This window comes from Ambystoma mexicanum, chromosome 7q, assembly GCF_040938575.1.
Source record: "Ambystoma mexicanum isolate Mex_15411 chromosome 7q, UKY_AmexF1_1, whole genome shotgun sequence".
NCBI lineage: Eukaryota > Metazoa > Chordata > Amphibia > Caudata > Ambystomatidae > Ambystoma > Ambystoma mexicanum.
In genome coordinates, this window is record NC_090941.1 from 832,666,103 (window position 1) to 832,691,858 (window position 25,756).

Genomic DNA, 25,756 nt, shown 5'->3' on the forward strand with positions numbered 1-25,756 from the left:
GATTTGGAAAATGAGTAAGTAAGTATGAGAGACACCTGGTAAGTGTTTAGAAAGTAGGGTTCCTGTATTTCAAATCCAACAAAAGGACAAAAGTATTATTTGCATACATTTCGATTTTAACCAAAAAAAGGGTGAAAAGACACGCTTTGGTAATAAATTAGTCATGCATAGAAGGAACTTGGTCACACTTGATTATTTACACATAAGCTAGATGTACATTTAGAAATGAAACTTGTTTTCGCCAACACGTGTTTCAACCTATCTAGGCCGTCCTCAGGGCGTAAAGTTTGTAATAATTAGTACAGTTAACATATTCAATCGGCAATCCTTGTTTGCAGAGAGAGTCTGGGGAGGGAACAGACACAGGCGGGGAGAGGCGGGGAAAATGCAGGAGAAAACCATGTAATAGAGGGAAACAAAAAAGAGAAAGTAATTAAGTGTTAGTGACAGGATAAGTAAACTTGACCATATAGGTTAACATTTTCATAATTAACTCTATTTTTAGCAGTTAATATAGTTCTTAATATTCAACTAGGGAGCTTGTATATAAAAAAAGCACCGGCATTTGGCAATTTCCCAATATGTTAGTGTTTACTTTCCGCATATTGATGGAAAACAGGGGGAGTGGTTAGTTTGTATCAGTCAAAACACCATACATACAAGTTGCTGTGACTAAAGAGATCTAAAAGGCCATGCTTATCATAAGCGTGTCTCAGAGAAAGTAAATAGTGATAGGTTACCTTATGTGCAGTTATGCCTAACGTCTTTAGATCATATACTTTCTTCTGGCGTTAATATATAAGTCACATTGGCAGTCCAGAATTAATTTTATACTGAGGATCAGTTTCCTAAAAGGACAAGAAAGTTTGGTGTAAGCCTAATTGTTGCAAAAGTCCTTACTCTATTACGAAATGCGAGATATAGATGCTGCAGCGAGTTTAGCTCTTTTAGAAAGGTTTACTTGAAGAGTTACCTGAAAGGTCAATATTTTTGTTGCAAGTAATTGCAAATGTCCAACATGATTTGCCGTTGTATATTCATGCCGTATTCTGAAAAAATAAAATTAGATGTGTGTAAGTCATGGGCATTTAGTTAGTTTTACCAGTTTCGTGCGATTATGGATGAAAGAGTGCCCGGCATGTTATTATTGGTTTTAAAGCCTTCGACCTGGCCCTAACTGAAAGGTTGACAGGGGCAAGGGTCATGACAGCACTCCCCCACCCCAAGGCCCCTCTCACGGTGGCACTTCTGCCTGGTCCTGGTTTGGCTGGGTAATTCTGTTGGAACTTTTTAATTAAGCGAGGTGCATGAATGTATTCACTAGGTTCCCATGATCTGTCTTGAGGGCCGTATCCCTTCCAATCAACTAAGTAGTATAGTTTGGATCTGGTGTATTTTGAGTCTAGGATATCCTTTACTTCAAACTCTGGTTCTCCGTCAACTAATAGTGGTTTTGGTGGTGTTGTAACCCAAGTACCAGGTTGAACCGGTTTCAGGAGTGATACATGAACATAGGATGAATCTGCATAGTGGGTGGTAGGGCTAATTTCATTGCCACTGGATTTATTATGGATTCAATAGAATAAGGTCCCAGATATCGGGGACGAAAGTTCCGAGTCCATTTTATGGGCACATATTTCGACGCTAACCAGACCTTGTCTCCAATTTGATAGTCGGGGGCTTTACTACGATGTTGGTCAGCAAATTTCTTTTGTCTGTTCTTGGCTTGGAGTAAATGTTCTGCTGCTTCTTTGAAGGCCTGGGAAATAGTCGTATGTAGGGTTTTAACCGCTGGCATTTCCAAAGCGGTTGGGAGATCCAATTCTGAAGTACGTGGATGTCTACCATAAATAGTGTAGAAAGGGGTTTGTCCAGTGCTGGTGTGTAATAAATTATTATAGGCATATTCAGCTATCCATAATAAGTCCTTCCAATTTCTTTCCACTTGATGTAACATGCAACGTAAGTATTGCTCAAGGGTTTGTTTTGTTGTTTCTGTTTGGCCATCTGTTTGAGGATGGTGACTTGTGGATAGTCGAATGTCAATTTGGGCCATTGAACAGCATTTCCTCCAGAAGTTGAATACGAACTGACTACCTCGATCTGAGATCAAGACCGATGGAAAGCCATGTAGCTGTACAATTTCCTCCAGGAATACTTTTGCTAAACTGGATGCATTCGGAAGACCCTTAAAAGGAATAAAGTGTGCCATTTTAGAGAACAAGTCTACAACTACTAAGATGGTGTTGAAACCTTGACTGGGAGGTAGATCTGTAATGAAATCAAGGGACAGTGTGTGCCATGGTGTGGGAAGAATTTCCAATGGTTGGAGAAGACCAGCTGGTTTCTGTTTTTGGGACTTGTTTTGTGCACACACACCGCAAGATTGGATACATTGTATGATGTCTTTATGCCATGTGGACCACCAATAGTTTTGTTTTACTTTAGCTAGAGTTTTGGCAATTCCAGGATGACCTTCAATCAGGGAGTCGTGATAACCCGAAATAACCTGCTCTTGTAAATCTTTACTTGGCAAGTGTAGACGGTTCCTAAAACATGGTAACTGGCTTTAATGGTGTAATGTTCTCCTTGAGTTAACCACTCTTGTGAGAAAGTGGGATCCATTAAGAGTTGGATCTTGTTTTGGGGTTCACCCTGTGTCAATGTTGTCGTAAGACCCAAGTGTTTGTCTTCTGGAAAAATGGCTACTGGATCTGGAGTTATGTATACTTTTTCATCAACACCCATGCGGGACAAGGCGTCAGCCTTTCCGTTTCGGATTCCTGGCCGGTAAGTGATCACATAGTCATATTCACCGAAGAAAGGAGCTCACCGCAGTTGATGGGATGATTGAGCCTTTGCTGTTTTTAGGTATTGCAGGTTTCGGTGATCAGTTATGACCGTTACAGTATGTCTAGCACCAAGGAGATAGTGCCACCATGCCTTGAAAGCTGATTTTATAGCAGAGAGTTCTTTGTGATAGCATAGTTGAGTTCGGGAGGTGAGAATTTTCGTGACCAGAAGGCCACAGGTTGTAACTGGCCAGTTCCTGGGTCCCTTTGTGAGAGAACAGCTCCCATAGCCATGCTAGAGGCATCTGTTTCAACTATAAAAGGGAGGTATGGGCGAGGATGCCGTAGAACTGGAGCAGAAGTTAATTTTTTCTTAAGTTCTTGAAAGGCCTTCTCTGCTTCTTCGGTCCAATGGAACCTTTTATTGTTTTTTCTCAATAGTGATGTAATTGGATGCACTATTTGGGAAAAATCTGGGATGAATCGGCGGTAAAAGTTTGCAAAGCCCAACATACCCTGGATTCCTTTAAATGAAGTTGGTGACGGCCAGTTAAGAATGGCATCTACCATGTGCCTATCCATTCTGATACCTTTTGGTGTGAGGATAAAACCGAGGAACTCCACTTCGGTGACATGAAAAGAGCATTTTTCGAGTTTAGCATACAGTTTATGTTGGCAGAGTTTAGTAAGGACAGAGCGGACATGCCTCACATGGTCTTCTTTTGTAGCAGAATACACTAAGATGTCATCAATGTAAACCAGGGCGCAAACGTCGATTGACACCCGCAAAACATCATTCATAAAGTACTGGAATGCATCGGGAATGTTGCAAAGTCCAAAAGGCATTACCTGGTATTCATACAAGCCGTATTTGGTACGAAAGGCAGTTTTCCATTTGTCTCCTTCTTCACTCGAACAAGATGGCACGCCCCCTAAGGATCAGTTTGGTATAGATTTGGGCGTCTTTGACTTGATCCAATAATTCGGAAATAAAGGGCAGTGGATAATGGTTTTTTACTGTGATATGGTTTAATGTGCGATAGTTGATGCAAGTCCTCAAATCTCCTTCCTTCTTTGGTACGAAGAATAAGGGACTTGCTGCCGGTGATTTAGATGGGTGGATAAATCCATTTGCCAGGTACTGATCAAGATAAGATTTCAAATGGAGGTTTTTTAGTTCAGTAAGTGCATAGATTCGGCCACAAGGAATTTGCGCATCAGATATGAGGTCGATCGGACAATCGTAGGGCCGGTGCGGTGGTAGAGTATTGGCTTGTTCTTTCTGGAACACGTCTTGAAAATCTTGGTATTCATTTGGTAGAGTACTAGTCACACCTAGTACAATCGCCGCCATACTGGGAGTAGTAGATGTACATAAGTCTGTTTTCCCCTTTTCTTGGTAATAACAGGTGCGAGCGCAATCATCGGAAAAGGACAACCTCTTGGCACGCCAATCTATTAGAGGGTTGTGAGCTACCAACCGTGGCGTCCCTAAGATTAGTCGAAACTGAGGAGCTTTGATGAGATTGAATGCAATAGATTCTCTGTGTCCATCCTGGCACAGTAGGGTTAGTGCTACTGTACATTGGGTTACTGGTCCGGAAGCTATTTCTGTCCCATCAACAGTAGTAACTTTTTCAGTAGTCGACTTAGAGCATAAGGGAAGCCCCATCTCTGCTGCCAGATCTTGGTCTACATAATTCCCAACTGCTCCGCTGTCCATGTATGCTTCGGCAGCATTCATCTGAGACGGTTGTTGGTGATTGATCAACATTACTGGTAATGCAAAGTGTGAGGTCTGTGGCTCAACCTTCTCACTCGACAAGCGGACCTCTACGCTTGTTGGGCTTGGTAGTTTTCTGACTCCTTGTTATTATCTTCCTTCTCTGTGGCTCCAACAGTTCTCCTTGGTGGTTTCACTGGACATTCTTTGAGGAAGTGGCCTAGTGTTCTGCAATATAAGCATAATTGCTGTTGCCTTCTCTTGTCTCTTTCAGTTTTAGTTAAAGGGGGCCATACACCTCTGATTTGCATGGGTTCTACCGCGTTTTCCAATCTACGTGGAACATTATCCTTTGACTGGACACACAAAGCTCGAGTGTTACGTTCACCTGGCTCCCACAGGGGCGTCGATTGGACCCGGACAGCTGCGGTCTCCTCCAACGTGAAGCGTAGTACAGAGATGACAGACTGGACTGGCCCGCCTAATCTCGTCTGCTTGACCCATAGAAGCATTCTCCAGCAAGTGGAGAAAGGGATTTAGCCACCCGTGGATTCTAGTAATGGCACCCCACTGTTCTCCCCACTAATCACCTCCAATATTCCCTTTCAGTAATCTCACCTTATGTTTTTGAATGATGAGCTCTGTTGGGTATTTTGTGGAGATTTGGGGCCTGACGGTATTTTATTACCGCCGAAAAATAACTTAGCAATAATCACTCCTTGTATTCAGATTGGGCCATGTGCAACAATAATACAGTGGACATGCATTATTTCAGCACCCAGACATGCATATTTGGTATGAGCGGTTGGTATGCGTGGTTGGTGGTATTTTGGTGAGCATAATTCCCTTGTTTTATTTGTGGCCCCAATGTCCAGAATCCCTTATCTTTGCTTATATTTTTCGTGTAATCACTAGAGAGACCTCAGACCTACATTTTAGGAATACCACAATTTCAGTGTTAGTGTGCCACCATGGGCGATCTCACTGACTTATTTACGACAGAGAGCTATATGTGGTAATTTTGTGGTAATTTCCACTACCTTATATACGGTAGGGAACTATGTTCAGAGAGTCCCTCTTCCCGTTGGCTCATGTACCTCCAACGAGCTATGCTACAAACAATCACTCTCAACTGTCCATACTGAATATGATCATGCACACATCTGTCTTAAAATGACAATTGCACTGTTTAAAAATCTCCCCTCATCATCAGCACTGTATTGGTAAATATAAAATACACCACCCGTCTGCTTTCAAATATTTTTCTGTATTATAAAAGTTGCATTTAAACACGATCTCACTCTTTACAGAAATAAATAAAATAGCACAGTAACAGCATTGTCTGTGATACACTGAAAAGAGAGTGGCGGAGAAAAGAACTCGATTTGCAACATTAACATGTGATTAAGGCACCAGAATCTCCTTTCCTACTCTGACTGAATATTCTCGTACACACTCAGCTCCCACACTTATGTAATTACCTTATCTGTTCAGCCCGAGTTTTCTTCAGCTGTTCTCTTTCTGAATGTGGCTCCCTTGAAGATTAACCCCAGTGAAAAGGAGCGCCTTTCATTCTCAAACCGGGGTCATTGCCTGGAACTCTCAGCTTTTTCAGCAGAAATGCTCCAACCAGGAAAAAATAGGTCCTTCTCCCAGCTCTCCAAATCTCCACTGTTCTGTCTCTCCTCAAACTCCCCCCAGCAAAACCCTAATCACTGCCTCTAGCATGATACTTGCTATGACGCTGCTCCAATCAGAATCAATCATGCCATCTCCTCCCTCTCTACACAATGGCTCATCTTTATAGTAATACTTTGTAACCAACTGATTTCCTGTTCTTTCGAGCCCTTTTGCTTCCTGTAGTTATGTGGACAGAGCAGCAGAGAAAACAAAAATAAATGAATGTGCGTTTAAAAGTTCACTTTCAGAGTAGGCCTATTTCTGCATTGGAGACACATTTTTATTAGTGGGTTATGTTAAATTCAATTTTTATTAGTCAGGTTATTTATGAGCAATGTTAGTTATTAATTTTCAAATGTGTCTCTTGCACCATAGGCATTTCAGGTGAAAAATAGTGTGCATTTTTTGAATGTGCACATGTGCTTTTAACTGTAAAAATAGATTTCCATCTTATATGTTAAAATCATTTTTGACTGAATAGCCTGTCTTTCCTTGTTAATCTGGTAACACATATAGCAATGCACCATAGGCATTTGGTGCTGCATCAAAAAAAAAATTGCCACCTGTGCAGTAGTGCTGAACTCTGTGCTGTAACACGCCAAATATCCTTACAGCTCTCCATCCTGCGTGGAATGCAGGGGCGTGAAGATACCAGTTGCTTCACTGGTTCGAAGGCATTGGCAGAGTTCCGGATGAATATTGACCCCGAGGTTCCTGGCGAGAACCCGTAAGTATAAAGTCCAAAGAGCTCAATATGTCCGATGTTCACTCTTGTCCCATTCCCTTCTTGTGTTGCAGCTGGGTCCAAGAGAAGATTGTCTTGTGGCAGCTGATGGCGTTCAGGTAAGAGTCTGTATTACCCAACACTGTCCGGTAAAAGATGCGTGTATTTAACTTGTTGTTTTCTCTCTCCTTACAGGTGCAGCGTAAGAAGTTGCGGGATGTTAAAGAATAATGCCTCCGGTGGTAAATCAGGTAAGTCTATGGTGGTAAAAAAAGAGATTGTATTTGTTGGCTCTCTCGGCTCACCTTATATTTCTTTTGTCCCCTAGATGCTGGAGTTTGGCGAGGAAAATGATGGAGGCAGCGCCGAATCGAAAAATGCTGTGAGGACTGGTGAGTATGGCACGGCGCTGCAGCTGGCGATGCGACGCATGCAGAAATAATGTCCTTTCCAAGTTCGAAGACGTGATGGATCCGGAATCAGGTAAGGAATTAAAATAATGTCGGTGTTCTAACCTTTCCCTCTTCTTTCCTCTTTTTCTAGGAGCTCTGGATTCAAGGCATGCGTGGCAGAAGACTGGATGCTGACTGCAGGCACGGTGAGCGTTACGCTGCTGGATGCAGAATAACGTGAAGCATGTGCTGCTGTTCGGGCGTGGTTTAAATAGCCTTCAAAGTAGTCCCAGGTAAGAAGTTCCCCCAGAACCACACCCGAGTAAAAAATAGTCCCTGAAGTAAAGTAGTCCCATTTAGGCCTCACGTTGGCTTGACTTCATTGCAGCATGGTCTGCATGAGGTAAGTAATGTACATGAGCCTGGCGCCTATGGCGCCAGGACTGATTTCCTCTATGAGCCTGGTGCCAATGGCACCAGGACTGTACCCAGAAAGCCCCTAATCGGGGCTGCTGGGCTTTTAGTAAGCACCTGGATGCCTGCTCCCGGGGCTGATGGGCTTGGTCCGGATGCCCGGAGGTAGGCATCATGACATTGAGTATCTAACCTTATCCGGTCCGCTTTTCGGTCTTGTAATCTGTGATCTAATTGCACCACAAGGTTGATGAATTCTGCACAGTCTTTAGGTGGGTTAACCACTTGAGCAAGGACATCCTTTAGTTCCCCTCGTAGACCCCGATGAAATAGTGTGGTCCTTTTTTCCTCAGGCCACCCAGCTTCAACGACTGGTCTGTTAAATGTTGCTATATATGTAAGCAAGTCTTGACTTCCTTGATGGAGTGACAAAAGTTTGTTGTCTAATGCTTGGACTTGGGTATGAAGAGCAAAGAGTTTTTCCATTTCCACCTGGAAACCCCCAAAGTCATGTAACAACGGGTTATCCTGACTTACCAATGGTACCGACCAATCCGCAGCACTGCCACTCAGATATGACATGACAAAAGCAACCCCCGCTTGGTCGTTAAGAAAAACCCCAGGTCTGCAAAGGAAATGAAGAAGACATTGGTTCATGAACGTTGCGTACTCCTTGGGGTCCCCTGTAAATTGTTCAGGTGGAGCTAAAGGAACTCCCCCAGGAAGGGTTATTTGTACTGGATTGATAGAAGAAGTTGGTACAGGTGCTGGCGGAATGTTACCAGGCAATGGGGTCTGTCCTGCCTGTGATTGGAGCAATTATCTACTTATTTTGTCGGTACGATCCTTAGTAACAATCAAATCCCTCCTAAGAACATTGGTTTCTTGCCTGGCTGAATGTACTTCAGCGCGTAATTGTCCCAACAACTGAGCTAACTGGTCGGTCTCTGAAGTCTCCATGACGCCCAGGTGGATAATATTATTGAGGCTTTGCGTTCTGTTATGCTCACCTGGTATCCACGGGGACCCCACCCAGCCCTGGTTGGATGATTTGCACTCTCGAACCCTCTCCCGGTCCCTTGGTAAGGCCTCTGGTTAAAGATGGGTCTGCAATATAGGAGAGCTGGATTCAATACAAGATTGTCTTTATGTTTTTCCCACCTCCCGTGGCCTCAACTCCTTCCTCCCCCTTGGGCCTTCTCCTCACCTTAATATTGTAAAAGATGGATTCTCCGTCCTGCTCCTCGTGGCAGGGGCACATAGATGTGGGGGGCGGGCAGTGACCAAGTTACTTCACTGGTGCAAGCCCCCCTGTGGGAATCCAGGCCTGCTGCGACTCTGTAGGTTTGCTGCTTTACAGTCTGTATATGCAGTTCTTATGTTCCTCTTAGTTCGGAAAATAATGTCTTGCTTCTTTCCTTTTAGGTATGGAAAGGTATTTTGGTGTTGTCATGCAGCTTGAAGATGAGCATGGGCCGGTAGGCGAAAGCGCGGTGTGCGCGATGCTGTCCGGTCAGTATTGCGCGATGCGCTGTGCTGTTTCACCCTTTTATATTGCTAACCTGCGTCTTTTCTCTCCTTGCAGGTCGCGATGTTCCTTGCCCAGTGCCGTCATTTTCCAGCAATGATACTGACCAGTAGATGACTACCCAGGTAAGAATTGTGTGTCTTTCTTCGTTCAGGGGGAAACGTGAGTAAACACTTACTAATGCTGTCTTTCTTTCTCCTATTTCCAGGTTGTGGTATTCCAGGATGCATGCTGTGCCGGATGATGGAGTTTGTATCTTCAGGTGAGTGGAACTGAAGTCGGCGATGGATTGAAGACAGGATACTGTTCCAGGTAAGTTTCGTAGTGTTATTTCTCTCTCTGCAGGTCCTTGGTTTCAGGTAAGCTGGCATCAAAGAACTGGACATGGTGAGCGTTACGCTGCCCACAGCAGAATAACGCGAAGCATGTTCCGCTGTTTGGGTGCGGTTTAAATAGTCTCAGGTAAAGTAGTCCAGGTAAAATAATCCCAGGCCTGCCACACCCAAAGTAGTCCAGGTAAAGTAGTCCCAGGCCTGCCACACCCAAAAGACTAGACCGCATAGCCCAGTTCCTTGTAACTGAGCTATGTGTGTGCCTCCATGTTGGCTGAACCCTCCCAAGTTAAATAGCCCCAAGTAAATAGTCCCATTCTAATGTTGGTCTTCATGATGGTTATGAGCCTGGCACCAAAGGCGCCAGGACTGACTCCAAGAGAGTCTTGGATGAGGTTTTAAGGCCTTTGACCTGGCCCTAACTGGAAGGCTGACTTGCCAGTGAGGGCCAGGGGCAAGGGTTATGACAGTAGTGCTTGAACAGCTGCACTACCCTGCACATGAAACAAGGGAAAGTCTTGCTGCAAAAGACTGGTTTATTCCAAATTTGTTAGAACACGTTGCATTTTATGTAGTAAACTGCATCGTATGTCAAAGGTTTATCGCTGGGCATACACTGCGAACGATGAGAGGAGTAAGTCTTCGACCGAACGGTCCTTTTCAGCATTTACATATTGACTATGTTGATATGCTGCAGGTATGTAATGGACACAGGTATTTGATAGTGGTGATGTGTCCCTTCTCCATGAGGATCGAAGCAGGTCCGTGTACACACCGTGACGCCACTTGCGCAATGAAGTTTTTAGTATGTGAAGTCTTTCCAAGATGGGGAGTGTGTGAAGAGCTGAGATCCGATAATGGGCCACATTTTGTCAATCAAGTGTTTGAACAGATAGGACTATTGTTGAGTATTAAGCACAAGTTTTCTTCTGCTTATCACGCGCAAGCGAACGGGATATGTGACAGACTCACTGGCCTCCTTAAAGAAAGGATTGCCAAAACGACCACTCCGGCGGTCCTACTAGCGTTGGATTCAGAGAAGGCGTTCGACCGTGTGGAGTGTTCATTCCTCTTCAGGGTCATGGAGAAAATGGGGTTAGGTGGGACTTCCTCAAGATGGTGCAAGCAAACTATAGAAACCCGACAATCAGCCTAATGGTGAACGGCTCGATGACTAGCCCTGTGCGGCTGGGCAGAGGTACAAAACAAGGGTGCCCGCTCTCCTGCCTCCTATCCCTTTCGGGGGGGTGCAACACAAAGTGGCAGCATTTGCAGACGATATGCTGCTAGCACTCACAAGCCCCAAATCATCTTTAGCAGCATGTGCACCAGTATTAACTAGGTTTGGGGAAGTGTCAGGTCTGAAAATCAATACTGGGAAGTCAGAGCTAATAAACCTAACACTCGGGAGGGAGGACGCAGGGGAGTTGGAGGCATTATCCCCATATTTATGGAGCCCGGGAGGGATTAGATACCTGGGGGTCAAAATTACTCCCTCCCTGTCAGCATGGTGCACAGCAAACTTCCTGCCCACCCTAAAAGCTATTAAAGGGAAATTCCTTAAATGGAGGAATCGGAGGGTGTCCTGGATGGGCAGGATGGCAGCGGTGAAGATGGGCAGGCTGCCGCGCCTTCTTTACCTATTCCAAGCAATTCCACTTCTATTACCAAGGGACTTCTTCAGGGAATTTGGGCGGATGACGAGGGACTTCATATGGGAGGGCAAAAAGGTGCGTATAAGCTGCAAATTATTAGAAACCTCAAAGAGGGGAGAGGATTGGCCTTTCCTAACTTCCACCTATACTATGTTGGGGCGCAAATGAGGGTGACTAGAGAATGGTTTCTTCAGGACAGGGGGAAGCAATGGACTCAAATGGACAGAGCGGTGGCCCAACACGAGCTGGGGAGATCTTGTGGCTCCCACGCAAGAGTAGACCACAGCACCTCTATAAGAGCGCAATCACAAAAACGCTAGCAGACACGTGGGACAGAATGGTAAAAGAAAAAGGGATAACTTCATACCCCTCTCCGTTCACGCCAATATTTAATAACAAAGACTTCCAACCGGGGAGGGAGATGGGGGGCATTTGACCCATGGAGAACAGGGGGCTGTAGGAAGATTAGGGACATGTTTGTGCGGGATAGGATTAAATCATTCCAAGAATGTAAAAAGGACTTTGCAGCGGGGGAAGGAGAAAGGCTGCAATATTTCCAAATAAGGCATTGGGTCATGAACAAAGAAATCAAAAGAGCAGCCACGAGGCCGCTCACACAATTTGAGAAGTTCCATGTGACAAAGGACGGCACCCACAGCCTAATTTCGAGCCTATACAAATTATTGGAGGAAACGGTACTAGAGAAAAGGTGGATATACATGGATATATGGGATCAAAGGATGCGGAGGGAAATAACAACTGAAGAATGGGATAGACTATGGAGGAAGATTCCTAAAGTGGCAAAAGCTGCGCAACTACAGGAGGTGTGGTATAAATACCTGCACGGGTGGCACTACACACCGGCACGCCTGAACAGAATGTTTCTGGGAGTCTCGCGGGAATGCTGGAGGAGATGTGGGGGAGAGGGAACCGCAACACACATTTGGTTCGACTGCCCCAGGATCCGCCCTTTTTGGGGGTCAGTTCTGCGAGCACAATCACAGGCCTTGGGTGAAGGGACAGCAACAGATCCCAAATTAGTCCTCTTGGGCATGAAGGGGAAGGGGGAGGGGAGTCAGCGGGGAAGGGTCAGGGCCAGGGTGATTCTAACATTAGCAGCCATGAACCTCATTGCACAAAAGTGGAAAGAGCCCACGATACCGAAAGAACAAGATTGGATCAGGAAGATTTGGGAGCTGGTGGCCTTGGAATGGGCCACTTATGCCTCGAACAACAGCCTGCAGAAATTCCCCTCAGACTGGGGAGAGACACTCACCTTCCTGAAAGGGGACTATATGGTGCAATGGTGCCCCAAAGACTGAAACTCCTTTAATCCAGAAGATAAAGGCATCCATTCAGGAGCAGTTGGAGCCGACTAGCTGTCGGAGGAGAGGGGGGAAAAGTTAATACTGTTGTAAAATCAATAAAGAGATGTTAAAAAAAAGATTGCCAAACTTAAACTGACAGTGAAAAAAGGATAGCTATATTGCCTGCCCTTAACTTTATATGCCCTGAGGAATCAGCCTGGTTCGGACCATCACCCCACCCCCCATGAATTAGTGACAGGAAGGCCAATGAGAATGCCTTTGACTCCTCCATCGAGGAGTAAAAGTGATGCCCAGAGTACAGCAAAAATGTTAGGAAATGAGTTACGTGAATATTTGACTTGTATGACCTCTAGTATCTCTCTCATTTCAGATCAACTCAAGCGCCAGGGGGATCGGTTGCAGAACAAAGATGAAAACCATTCAGCAACCGGATCAAATTAATTATTATCAGCACTCAGACTATTTATTGGCGGCACTGTGCTAATTAGAAACTTCACTAGGAAGTGGTACGAGCCAATGTTTGATGGCCCATTCATTGTTGAAAATGTTACTCCCTCAGCAGTAAAGGTCCCAGGCAGACGAGCGTGGATCCACCTGAACGAAGTTAAGCTATATGCCAGTGAGACCGTTGCACCCCCAACTGTCGATCCAGAAGCAAGACAAGAAGAAGAATTTCAGCATCTGCCGACTCAATCGATGACAAAGAAGAAGGACGACAAAGCTACCAGTTGATTAAAAATGCAAAGTGCATTTGGACTATGACTCGCCCTAGACACTCCTTATTGATATTATAGCAGGCGTGCAACCCGTGCCGAGAGTCATTGAAATTGAACTTTAGAGAAATGCTGATGTATCACAATTATGCCTAAATGACAACACTTGATTAAGAACTGGAAACGTGAGCAGTTCCCAGACTCGTTTCTCACCGAGTTCTTATTTGAGTAGAATCTCCAACTCTATGGTATTGTCAGATGGAGATGCCCATAGACTTCTACTTGCTGTGTTTGTGTTTATCCTTCAAGCTTATCCTGATCTTGTCAGAAGAAACACTGATGTTTGCACTTTTTTGCAGGATCCTAAAAACGGCCCAGTGATTAGAAGGCTACTTGTAGCAATAGTAAAAGAAATATTATTACTGCCAGATTCATTGTAGTTACCTGACTGACTGTGTTTTTCTCCTAAAAAACAAATTAAAACAAAGTAAAGATGAGAAATATTGAAAGTGCCACAATTTCGGAGAATGAGCAAGCCCAAGAAACTCCAGAGTGGCATAAGTGGTGGGGATTAATATGTTGGTTCGTGATATACATATGTACAGTTATGCTTTGTGCTTTTTTGTTTCTTATGATTTATTATTTCATTGATCCAAAGAAGGAAAATATCCCTCTGATCCTCCCCACTCCAGAAACTCTTGTAGATTTGCCTGTTATCGCTGAGCCAAAGCCTCTTGTGTTGTCTCCGCAGAGTAGAGCTGCTTTACAGTTGTTTCTATGGACTGCAACCATTATGTTGGGAAGACACAAGAGAAATTCAGAGAAAGATAATACTACGATAAACACATAAATAGTACAGTACACTTGGGTAATAACGTGGTATCAGCACATGAAAAAGGTGCGAGAGAGAATTTCTAAAGAGAGTTACTATGTCTGCGCTCTCATACCATATGCCATGGGTACTTCCAAATGGTTCATAGCCACAGAAGTACCAGTGCAAAAAGCTCATTGATGCATCTCGCACTCTGCATGACAAAAGGGCAGTTCCTGGGTCGAACAGCATCCTGGATATGGATGACTAAAGCAATGAATCAAAGAGAAGATAATTATGTCCAAGATTTGAAGACAAGAGGGAAGACAGAAACAAGGAATTTAGTAATAAGATATGAACAGCCTGGAATGAGCTAAGATGCTAAATTGTCAAGGCAAGAATAAAGAAGAGATACAGAGATGTTGGGAAAAGAGGCCAACTGCAAATCAAAGGAACAATGCCGACTCCAGACGGGTGGACTGAAGGATTGGTTGTGTGCAAAGCAACAGCAACAACTGCACAGTACAAACCAGTTATAGAAACTGGAGAAAAAGAATGCAAGGATCAATGGCCAAAGATTACAAAGTTGTTGATATGGGTCGACGATAAAGGAGGACCATTGCAGATAGTACCACTGGAAGGTGCGTCTTTGTGTTTCAGAAATAATGGTATGAGAAAAGTTGGAGAGAATTGACAGTGTGGCCGAATTTTTGATGTACCAGGCATGAAGGACAGAAAAGTTGTCTTAATGGACCACTATTGGGCTTTTGGGTTCAGAGCCTACATGAAGCTACCCAAGAACTGGAGAGGGATGTGCCCTATAGTGCTTATCCATGTTCCAGCATTAGTGATTCCTAAGAGGGACCGGAATATTGAAGAGTTTCCAAAAGCAGGTGCCCATTTGAGGAGGAGAAGATCACTCGAATTTCTCAATCGAACAAGAAGGGAGAATTACTTTCCTGCTAAATCGATAGAAGCCTTTGATTCTATTCCATATGAGCACAGGTTGCTCAGCCAGACTTCAACAATATTCACAACTATCTTTATGCCAGGGATCCAGATGATGGCCAATGCAAAGTGGTTGCAAATCACTCGCTGGGAGAACCTGCAGACAATCAACACTACCATAAAGGGATTATATGCTATCAAGAAAGAATTGAGGGCCATACGACTGATGACCCTACAGAATAGATATGTTCTCTACATGATCATAGCGATAGATGGAGGAGTTTGTGGAAAAATCGGGCATCATGTTGCACGTTCATACCTTCTCATGATGATGAGAATGTTACCTTGACAGAGGCCATAACATTGCTGACAAAACTGCACAAACATATGGAAGATGAGACAGAATACATTGCAGATGACAGTTGGTCTGCGTCCATTTTCTCATGGGTTCCACAATGGATGGCAAACATCTTCAAGTTCCTTGGAGCAGTATTGGTGATGTTTGGATTCTGTGTAATCAGAATAATAATCACACAGTGGAAGAAGACAGCAAAGAAGGCAGTAGGAATGAAGATCATGATTGATGTTGAATCAGGGTTTGGACCCAAGGAGTTGACAGATGAAGAAATCAGGAAATATATAGTGACTAGCATTCTAGCACCTGAGGGAACAAAATTCCTGCATCCAAGGAATCACAAGAAGTATGTAGGAAGATGGGTCTATTTTAATCTGAATGGACAGTGCAGCTACATGACCTGGAGCGTTGATGAACATGTAAAATCAGCAGGATCCCTGAAGGGAGTAGTAAAGATATGGACCCTGAAGAAGCATTTATTCAAGAGAAGAAATCAAGCTGTGGAGAATGGTGAAGGAGTGGTTGATGAATCAACTAGAGGGGGGAGTGTAGAGGAGCAGCTGAATGCCTCTGTAGGAAGTCCCGCCTCCATCCTTCCTATATGTTGGACGCCAGAGGTCGTGACATGCATGACACCAGTGATGGTGCCTATTCCACGGAGAGCCTTCGAGAAAAGATATCCATTGAGAAAACCCTATATGATGTATCCCCATAGAGATGACAATCTTTTGGAAGAGATCCCCGAAGGAATATGAAGATGAGAAAAGGAGAAGCTGGTGATGTCACAAGAAGCGTGACGCACTGAGAAGAGTGGCTGAAGAAGAGAATGTATGGACCATATAGAATCCGATGACAAAATAAAGAATCAAGTGAACGTTCATATGCGGAATGAAGATTGCACATGTGAAGAGCACTGCAGAAAATGCAAGCCGTTTTATAACTGTGCAAATGCAGCAACGCAAGTAGACTAAGTAATCATAAAGCGATTCTCCGGTATAAGTTGAGGAGAAGGCGGATTCCGGAGCCACTGCGGTCGATGCTGATCGAATTGCACCGAGACATCACACTGTGGGTGCGCCTCGACGATCAGGGGCACCTTTCAGAATTGGTGAAAGTAGAGAGAGGTGTAAGACAGGGCTGTCTGGGGCACCCCTCTTTTGGCGCAGACATGGGTATTTCCTTGGAGCCGTTTGCGTTGGCCAGTCCGATGATCAATGGGAGGAGGATGCATTGGCTTGCCTGACCAGACGACAGTCTTGTTGGATAAAACAGCAATTGGTTTGCAGCGTCTGCTGACCAAATTGGGCAAGTGTGCAAAATCAAATGGGCTGTCCATCAATCCCCTAAAATCCAGGATTGTAGTGTTCAAGCATGCGCAGAAAAAGATTATGGGCCTCATTACGACCCTGGCGGTAAGGGGTTTACGCCAGCGTTAGCTGCGCCGACCCCTTACCGCCAATTACGAGGTCCCTTAGCGCCATGGCGCTTTTAACACCTGCTTTTAGCAGGTGTTAAAATCCATGGCGCTAAGGGACCATGGAGTTAATTACGCCACCGTAATTTACGGTGGCGTAATTAACGCCTTCCCCACTCCCATTATGCCCTATGGGGCAAAAATGGGAATGGGGAAGGGTAAATGGGGATTGGGGATTTACCGCCCCGCCAAGGTCGGAATGGGGCGGTAAGTCCGCCAACCACCATGGCGTAAACGTAGTTTACGCCATGGTGGTAAAGTCACGGCCCAGGCGGTAACTTACCGCCTGGGTCGTAATGAGGCCCTATGCGTTTAAAGTGTGTGATCTCTCAGCCCCACAGACAATGTTGTGTGCGAGGTGAAACTGTTGTGCTGCACTTTTAACTGCTTAAAGTGGTCTCAGTGATTGATATACATTTCATGCTGGGATGCCTGCATGTCCCTTCTACAAATGACACGTGCCACTGGAAGGTGTCACATTCCATGCCAAAAAATGTCATAATTGAGATAAAAAACTTGGATGTGCATGTAACTACATGCCAATGTCATCAAAGAAAAAACAACCTTCGATCTATCGTTTTAAAATGGATACGTTGCTACTGCAAAGAAGTTGTCAGTTTCCTTAAAACCCACTTCCTTCGTGCACTGTCATGTGCTTCACTGTTAGTCCCTTTTCTGTTTTAAGTCAAATCCTATTCTATAATACTAATTGTAAAGAACAGTTTCATACAAAATATGTTACTGTCTAATGCTTAAAATGCCCAATTGTATTGTTTACATGTTTTCCAAAACGGTATGGTAACAATATTGAAGTGTGTGTTTGTGTGTGTAGATTAATTCATACTTTTTACACTTTATTGTATGAAGTGTGATAAATACAGTACAATTACATTTTACTATAACTTATATTGCTGATACATGAAAACGTTTTCACTTACAAATGTTTCTAAATCTTCAGACTTAGGTTAAACAGCACTTACATATGATACATCCAGTCTTGCCCAATGAAAGTTTTCAGAAGCTCTGCAAGGTAATGTAATATCATTTTTCATTTGTATAGCGCCTTTTCCCATTGGTATGGTCCCAAAGTGCTGTAGGTGAATGCCCTTGGGGGACTAAAGTCCATGGTATGAGAAATGTGTCAGATGGGTGTAGAATACGTTTGTGCATTGTGGTGTGGTCTCCTTTTTTTTTTTCCAACATTATTTTTATTATTTTTGGCATAACAAGCCATACAAATCTTCAAATGTTACATACTTTTCACACTTGTTATAGCATTTAAGGGAAGAAAATAGCGCTGGGCATAAGTGAGTCATAGCAAAACATTAATTTTCTTCAAAAACAAAATCACTAGTAACAACTGGAGGCGGGAAATGGGGGAGAAAAAAGGGGGAAGAGGAGCTCTGTACATGGTAGGAACGGGAGACTGCTTCATTCAACAATGGGGTAACTTCCAAGTCTGTGGGCCTCATTATGAGTCAGGCGTTAAGGGTTTTACGGCGCCGTAAACGGCGCCGACCCTTAACGCCTAATTACAAGGTCCCTTTGCGGGATGGTGATTTTAACGCCTGCTTTTTGCAGGCGTTAAAAACCATGCCGCAAAGGGACCTTGGTGCTAAGTACAGTGCTGCAATTTGCGGCACCGTACTTGGCGCCTTCCCCATTCCCATTATGCCCTATGGGGCAAAAATGGGAATGGGGAAGGGCCATGACGGAAGGGGGAATTACCACTCCGCCAACCTCGGAATGGGGTGGTAATTCCCCATTCCGCCATGGCAGAGTCGGAAAGTTACCGGCATGGACCATGGTGCTATTAGCACCATGGTCCATCCACCAGGGTCGTAATGAGGCCCTATGTGTAACTCTGTGGCTGGGTTTAGGATGGGTTTCTTCGGTGGAGGCCCTTCCAGGTTGGGGTCTCTGGCCTGTTCAGCTTTTAGCGACTCAGAGGTATGCAGGAGTCTTTCCGCACATCGGGCTTCAATTATGTCTCGTTCTTTTCAGTCCTGAGTTTCCATCCAGCGCAGTGCCGGAGGCTGTCTTGCCACAACAGGGAATTGCTGCACGTAGTCCAGGAAGGGGGCACAGGTACGCTCAAATTTGGGCCTATTACCTAGTCTGATGGCTGTGACTTTCTCGGCTGCTACAATTTCCCAGCATTTGGACCACCACATTTGCATAGATGGACCCTCTGGATTTTTCCAAAGTCTAGCGATGGCGATTTTGGCGGCTGTGAGGAGATAGGAGCAGAGGTCTGCCAGACAGCCTGTTAAGGGGAATTGGCCATCTCCTGTCGCCCCCAGCAGCGCAATTCCTGGAGCCCAGGGGATAGTGAGCCCGGTGATTGTTTTAATCTGTTCCAAGATATTCTTCCAGAATTGGGTGGCTTTCGGGCAAGTCCAAAAGAGGTGGAACAGGGTTCCCCTGTCCAGACATCCCCTTCAGCACTGGGCGGCAATAGCTGGGTTACACTTGTTTAGGATTACGGGGGTACGGTACATCGATAGAAAACTTTAAACGCACTCTCTTTATTTGTCACACATTTTGAGCTTTTTTGTGCACGGGACCAGATGTGGTGCCATTTCTCTGGTTCAATCGGTCTTCCAATATCGTCTTCCCATTTTAGCATATATGGTTCTTTTTTAGTAGGGTCCGTTCTGTCCAGCATTTTGTACAGTGTGGAGATGTTCCCTCTCGGGGGGGGTTTGCCAAAAGGGTGAGTTCTAATGCCGTTAGCTCTCTGCTGCCATGTTTCCTGACCTGTTCATTTGACATCCAATGCCTCAGTTGCGTGTAGCAAACCTTTCAGTTTCCGGGATCTTGAATTTTGTTTTGCACTCCTCGAAGTTTAGTGGGCGGCCTTTCTCGAAGAAATTTGCCATGGTCTCTAAGCCCCCGGCTCTCCACTCCACAAACTCATTTGGTGCGATTCCCGGGGAGAAGTCTGGGTTGTCTCAGATTGGTGTAAGGGGTCCCGTTGTACTTCTGCATTTCCATAGGCGGGCTGCCTTTCTCCAGCTAGCCACTGTGTTCCTCGTTGATGGTAGGGGGCCCAAGTCTTGGGTCGCCTTGGGTTCTTTGCAGTGGGGCAGCAATTCGATCGGGGTCTTGCTCCAATCTTCTTCCAATTGTAGCCACCGGGGGCGGTTGACAAGAAGCTTCCAGGCGATTGCTGGGGATAGCTGAGCTGCGAGACAGTACCTCGCTACGTTGGGGACCCCTAGGCCACCCAGTGCGGCACTCCGGAGCATGATGTGTTTCGGGATACGTGACTTCTTCCCTTCCCAGACGAGGCCTTTTCCTGGATCGCCACTGGCAGGGCCTGTGCGAAGTACAGCAGCCATGGGGTTAAATTCATTTTTATCACTGTGATCCGGCCGAACCATGAGATTTCTTGTTTTCTGCAGCGTCCAATGTCTTTTTTCAGTTCTCTGAAAAGTGCCGGGAAGTTTGTCTTGTACAGCTTCTCTGCTTTGTTGGGTAGTTGAACTCCTAGGTAGCTGATGCTGCTTTTTGGCCAAGGGATCTGGAGCTCAGCTTCAAGTGTGGTCTTGAGCTTACTTGGGATGTTGATGCCCATTGCCACCGATTTGGAGATATTTATTGTGAACCCTGAGGCTGCTCGGAATTCTTCGAGGGTTTGCCATAGGGCTCTTATGGATTTAGTCATCCGGGTGAGTGTGAGCAGCACCTCGTCCGCGTATAGGGCTATTTTGTAGGAACCCCTTTTGATCGTGAGCCCGTGTATCGATGGGTTCAGACGGACCCTGTCCGCAAATGGCTCCATTTATAGGGCAAAGATGAGTGGGCATCCCTGTCTCGTGCCTCTGGTTATGTTTATTTTGCCGGACTTGGCCCCGTTTAGGTGTAGGTCGTAGAGGAGGGGCTTTGGTAAATAGCTAGGACCCATTTTACGAAATTTTGAGCCAAAACCAAAATGCCGTAGGGTTTCCTTCACGTATCCCCAGTCAAGCATGTCAAATGCCTTATGCGCATCCAAGGAGAGGACTGTCAGCTTCGAGCCCATCCTGTTAGCTGAGTCTATAATGTTGATGGTTCTGCGGATGTTGTCTTGAGTGCCCCGCCCCGGGATGAAGCCTGATTGGTCTGGATGAATGATCTCTGGAAGGAGCGGAGCAAGCCTGTTTGCCAATATTTTGGGCAATATTTTCGCGTCGTTATTGAGAAGAGTTATGGGCCTATATGATGCACATTGTGTTCTGGCGGCACGATCTGCTAGGTGCATTTCCAGCTCTCTTTTTGCTCTTTTTAGCTCTCGGTTCATTGTTTTCGTGTAGCGTTGTTTAAGCTTGTTTTCCAGTTCTACTAGTCTTTCCTCCAGCTTTCGTTGCTTCAGCAGATTTTGGCGCTTGAGTCTAGCTGTTGTATCCATTGCCACCACCCGGATTACCGGCTTCATGGCGCCCCACACTGTTGCCATTGAAGAGTTTTAAGTTGTGTTCTCAGTGAAGTAATTCTGAATCGCCTCTGCAAGGTCCGAGCTGGCCGCTACATCGGCAAAGATGTAGTCTTGCATTTTCCATTGCCGTTGGGTAGGTTCTGGAACTCTGTGGAGAAGCAGTGTCATCGTGCCCGCCGCGTGATCTGAGATTACTATATTTTCACTTTGGAATTGCTCTACATAGGGGGCATGGTATTTGCAGCTAACAAGAGGACATTCCGCGAATATCCACTATGGACGTGCGAGAAGAAGGTGTAGTCCCTTTCTCCCTGGTTGCGCAGTCTCCATATGTCTATTGTCTCGGTTTCCCGTAGGAATTCGGCCATGGCCAGGGATTTGCTGAAGTCTTCCCTTCAGGCTGGACGCGTTTTGTCCACACTCGGGTCTGGTGGGAGGTTAAAGTCTCCTCAGATTAGTAAGTGGCCAGCAGAGAAGGCAGTGATGATAGGGAGGAGGTTGCAGAGAATTTGGTCTTGCTCTTTGTTTGGGCCGTAGATTGCCACCAGGGTGATCGGTAGTTCAACTAGGAGGCCTTTTAGGAGCAGGAATCTCCCCTCTGGGTCGCTTTTGATGGTAATCTGATATAATGGCAGATCTTGACTCAGCAGGATTGCGACTCCTCTTTTTTTCTGTGCGGCTGAGGCGAAATAACATTTAGGGTAGCGTCGGAAACGTATTAGCTTTTTGTCTTCTGCTATCAGATGAGTTTCCTGGAGGTAGACAATGTCGGCTGCCAATTGGTCTAGTCTGTGTTCCACCGACTTCTGTTTTCTTGGTGCGTTGAGACACTGTACGTTCCAAGTCGTGATGGTGAGTGTTTTGTTTAACAAACCCATCCTTTGAGCCCAAGGTAGGTCAATTCGTAGTCTTCACTGAGGGTTACTTGTTCCAAATTTTCCGGCGCCTTATTCTGCCATGCCCCCCGCCTGTAACGATCTCACCCCCTCCCTGTCCCCCAATAGATCCCCTCCCCCCACCCCCCCAAACAATAACAAGGTTTCCGGAGCAGCCTTCGACCAACGTGGCAGTCGGCCAGACCGGTGTAATAGCTCTGGTGGAGGCAAACTGCGCCTCTTCTGTTGACCAGTAAAGTACAGGTTGAGGATGTTCAGCATATGTTTGTTGGCGGGATTGAGATCAGTTTCCGGCAGTGTTCAAGTCTCTCGTCCCAGACTAGGCAGGCTGATGGGTCGCCTGGGCGACTTGGCTTGAGGGACCTGGGGGATAGCTAGTTCATTTAATGGAATCAGCCTGAGACATTTCGGTTTCCCTTCCCGCAAGGTAGGTGATCGGTCCAGAAAGGGGGCACTGAATCCCCCTGCTTAGAGCTGCAACTGGTGGGAGTTTCTCACTTAGAGCTTGTTGTCCCTTTTAGTTTTGCTTGGTGGACCTCGGGGTCTGCAGCGCCCCGCCACCTTGGTCCAGGACCTGGAGGGGTCTCTGTGGGATCCCTCCGGGGCTTCTGCAGCCCCCGCGGGGGCCCCCGACTTGACATCCGGGTTCATGAATCGCTCAGCTTCTCTGGGGGAGGGGATTAGTCGTGACTTGCCCTCCCAGTTGAAGATTAGAGCTGTTGGGAAACCCCAACGATAGGTCGTTTTTCTCTCCCGCAGCCATTCAGCGAGTGGGTTAAGGGCTTTTCCTTTTGCGAGTGTGGCCGCTGCCAGGTCTTGGTACAGGGATATTTCGTCATCTCTGAAGCCAATTCGGGCCAAGCTTCTAGCTTCGCGCATGATTTCTTCCTTGACTTTGTAGAAGTGGACTCTCGCTAGGACATCAGGCGGGGAGGTTGCATTTTGTTTGGCTCTAACCCTGTGAAACCTGTCCAGTTCCAGGGGGGCTCCATCTGGGAGCGTTATGATGAAGCGGAATAAGTCGTTGACATAGGTGTTGAGTTCTTCCTCGGGGACGGAGCTCAGGATTCCTCTCAGTCGGATATTATTGTGCCTAGACCTATTTTCTGCTTCTTCCTGTTTGTTCTCGAGGGCTTCACATCTGGCCTTTAGCACGGTGAGTCTGTCCGCTTCCTCCCCAATCTCGAAGTTTTGCTCAAACAGGGTGGTTTCTATTTCTTCTGTCCTGGTTTCGACTTCCCCCACTCTCCTGTCTAGGGACGGGATTTTGCCTTCTGTACCTTTTTGGTATTCCTTGGTTATGGCAGATAGAAGCTCCTAGAGGTCTGCTTTAGTGACTGCTTGAGTTGGCATCTTGGTGTTGGGGCCTGCGGTGTCATTACGCTCCCCTTTCTTAGTCTTTTCCCCCATGGTGGTGGACAGCAGGGTGGCTATGTCAGTTTGTTTCGAAGGTTTCGGATTCCTGGACATTGTTCCCTGTGACTTAGGCAGGAGACTGAGCCACCCCTCGCTTGGGGTGGGCTGTTGTAATTCACCGGGGACGCTTGTCTCGGAGAACTCTGGTTCTGGAAACATTCTGTGTTAGGGTGCTGAATATAATAACCAAACCAGGCCGGGATCGGTAACTGTTTCAGGATCTATACTCGTGACTCTTCTCTATCCCTTCTACGTAAGTTATGCAGGCTTTACCGCTTCTTAAATGTGTTCGGACAGTTAGAGTGTTTTAGCCAATGGTATCTTGGTGACTTGCTCTCGGACTCAGCACGGCACGTCACTCACTTGTTATTCTAAAATGTAGCAAGAATGCGTTGGTAGTCGAGAGTCCTTGCATGTCTTGCTTTCGACAGCAGTGCCGATTGCTAAGCAGCCAACCTTCTGATGCTTGTGAGGAGGAGGGGGCATGGTTTTGCCGGTTCTTGGTTTCCACTGTATGGCAGATTAACGGGAGTGCCTGGATGTCGGCCTGTGTTGAATGGTCAGTGCAGTTGTAGCAGAGCACACTCCACCGACTTATGAGGTGACGGGCTGCAGACTGCCTTCGCTTCCTGGTCGGCCGACAGGTCCGTGGGCGGCTAAGGCGGGTCACTGTTTCGGCAATTGGCTCCTCAATGTAGATATCTGCCTGTTTTCCACCTCCCTTTCCCGATTGAGGTAGTGCTTTAATGTCCAGGCCTCCTCACTGGTCCTGTTCTTGACTGAGGTGTTTAACCACTAGATCGCCACTCCCCTGTTGTTCGTTGAGGTGGGGGGTGGGGGAGGGGTACTCAGGTTGGTACCCGGCTCCCACCGAGTGTTAGGGTGGTGTACGGTTGTCTGGTGCACCGGTGTTGTTGCTGCACCTCTATTGCTCTTTTCTATGCACACCTCCTTATGGAACGTTAGCTAATTCACCGGGGGCCCCCTTTGACTTGGGCCCCCGGGCTGATCTGTCCTGTCTGGTGGCTCTGCCGTGGGGCGCTTAGCACGGTTGGCAGCAATGCACTATTAGTATCTGAGATCTCCGGTGGGGAGCAGCAGGGCCGTCAACCGCTCCCGGCCGGATCCGCTTCTTCGGGGACTGGGCGGCGCTTCTGCAGGAAGATGTGCTGGAATCCCCGGAGCTGCGGGGTGAGATAAGGGAGGAGGGACACGGCCTTATTTACGAGTTCAGCCGATCAGGCGTCCCACATCCTCCCCCGAGAGCCGGAGTGGGGGAGCTGGTGTATGGGCCTGTGGAAAGTCTCGTATGACGCGGCAGGTGCCGCCCTACCTTGCACCAAGAGCGGGCGCCGAGCCTTGCATCACTGGGGGTACCCTCCTTTCCTCGCTCCAGATGCCGCCAGGGACAAGCTGCATAGGGGTGGCTCGCCGTGCCCCCGGCCCCAGAGGGGACGTCGGTGGCCCCGGGTCACCCGTGGACCCTGCAGGCAGTGGAGAGCTGGTGGACTCAGGGGGGGGGGGGTGGTGAAACTCCGCACTACACCCCTCTGTGGCACTGCCGGAGTAGATGCATTCGCCAGGTCTTGTCGGGGGATGGGTCCCACAGCCTTTGCTGTTGGGCGCTGCGCCTGCCGCCCGCGGGTGCGCCCCCCCAGCGGGGGTTGCTGGATGGCTCCACTTCTTGTCGGACCGGAGGGATCTGCTGTTGCAGGCCCCTGGTTGAGCTCCTGCAGCTCTCGCCCAGGTCGATCGGAGAAGGGGAGGCCAGACTACGCGGCTCGACGGGCCGCCATCTTGAGATCCTGCCACTGCCAAATCATCTCGGCGGAAGATTCGGTCAGAACTCGTTCCCCCTCCAGATTAGGGCATCGAGGTTGAGGCATATGCTGCAGCAGCCTCCCGGCTCTTCGGAACACCGACTCTATTTGCATGAACCGTAACTTTACTGGGGCATTTTAGGTAAACACACGGTCATGGCCGGGAGCTCTCACCGGACCAAACCGTTCACCATGGCGCCAAGCCACGCCCCCATGTGGTCTCCTTTAAAGTGCGAAGACGGTGTATGTCATTGCGCCATGTCAATAAATACAGCATTGCGTCAGCACGCATGGCAGTGCACGAGCGGGATCGAAGACCATACACGCTGTGTTTG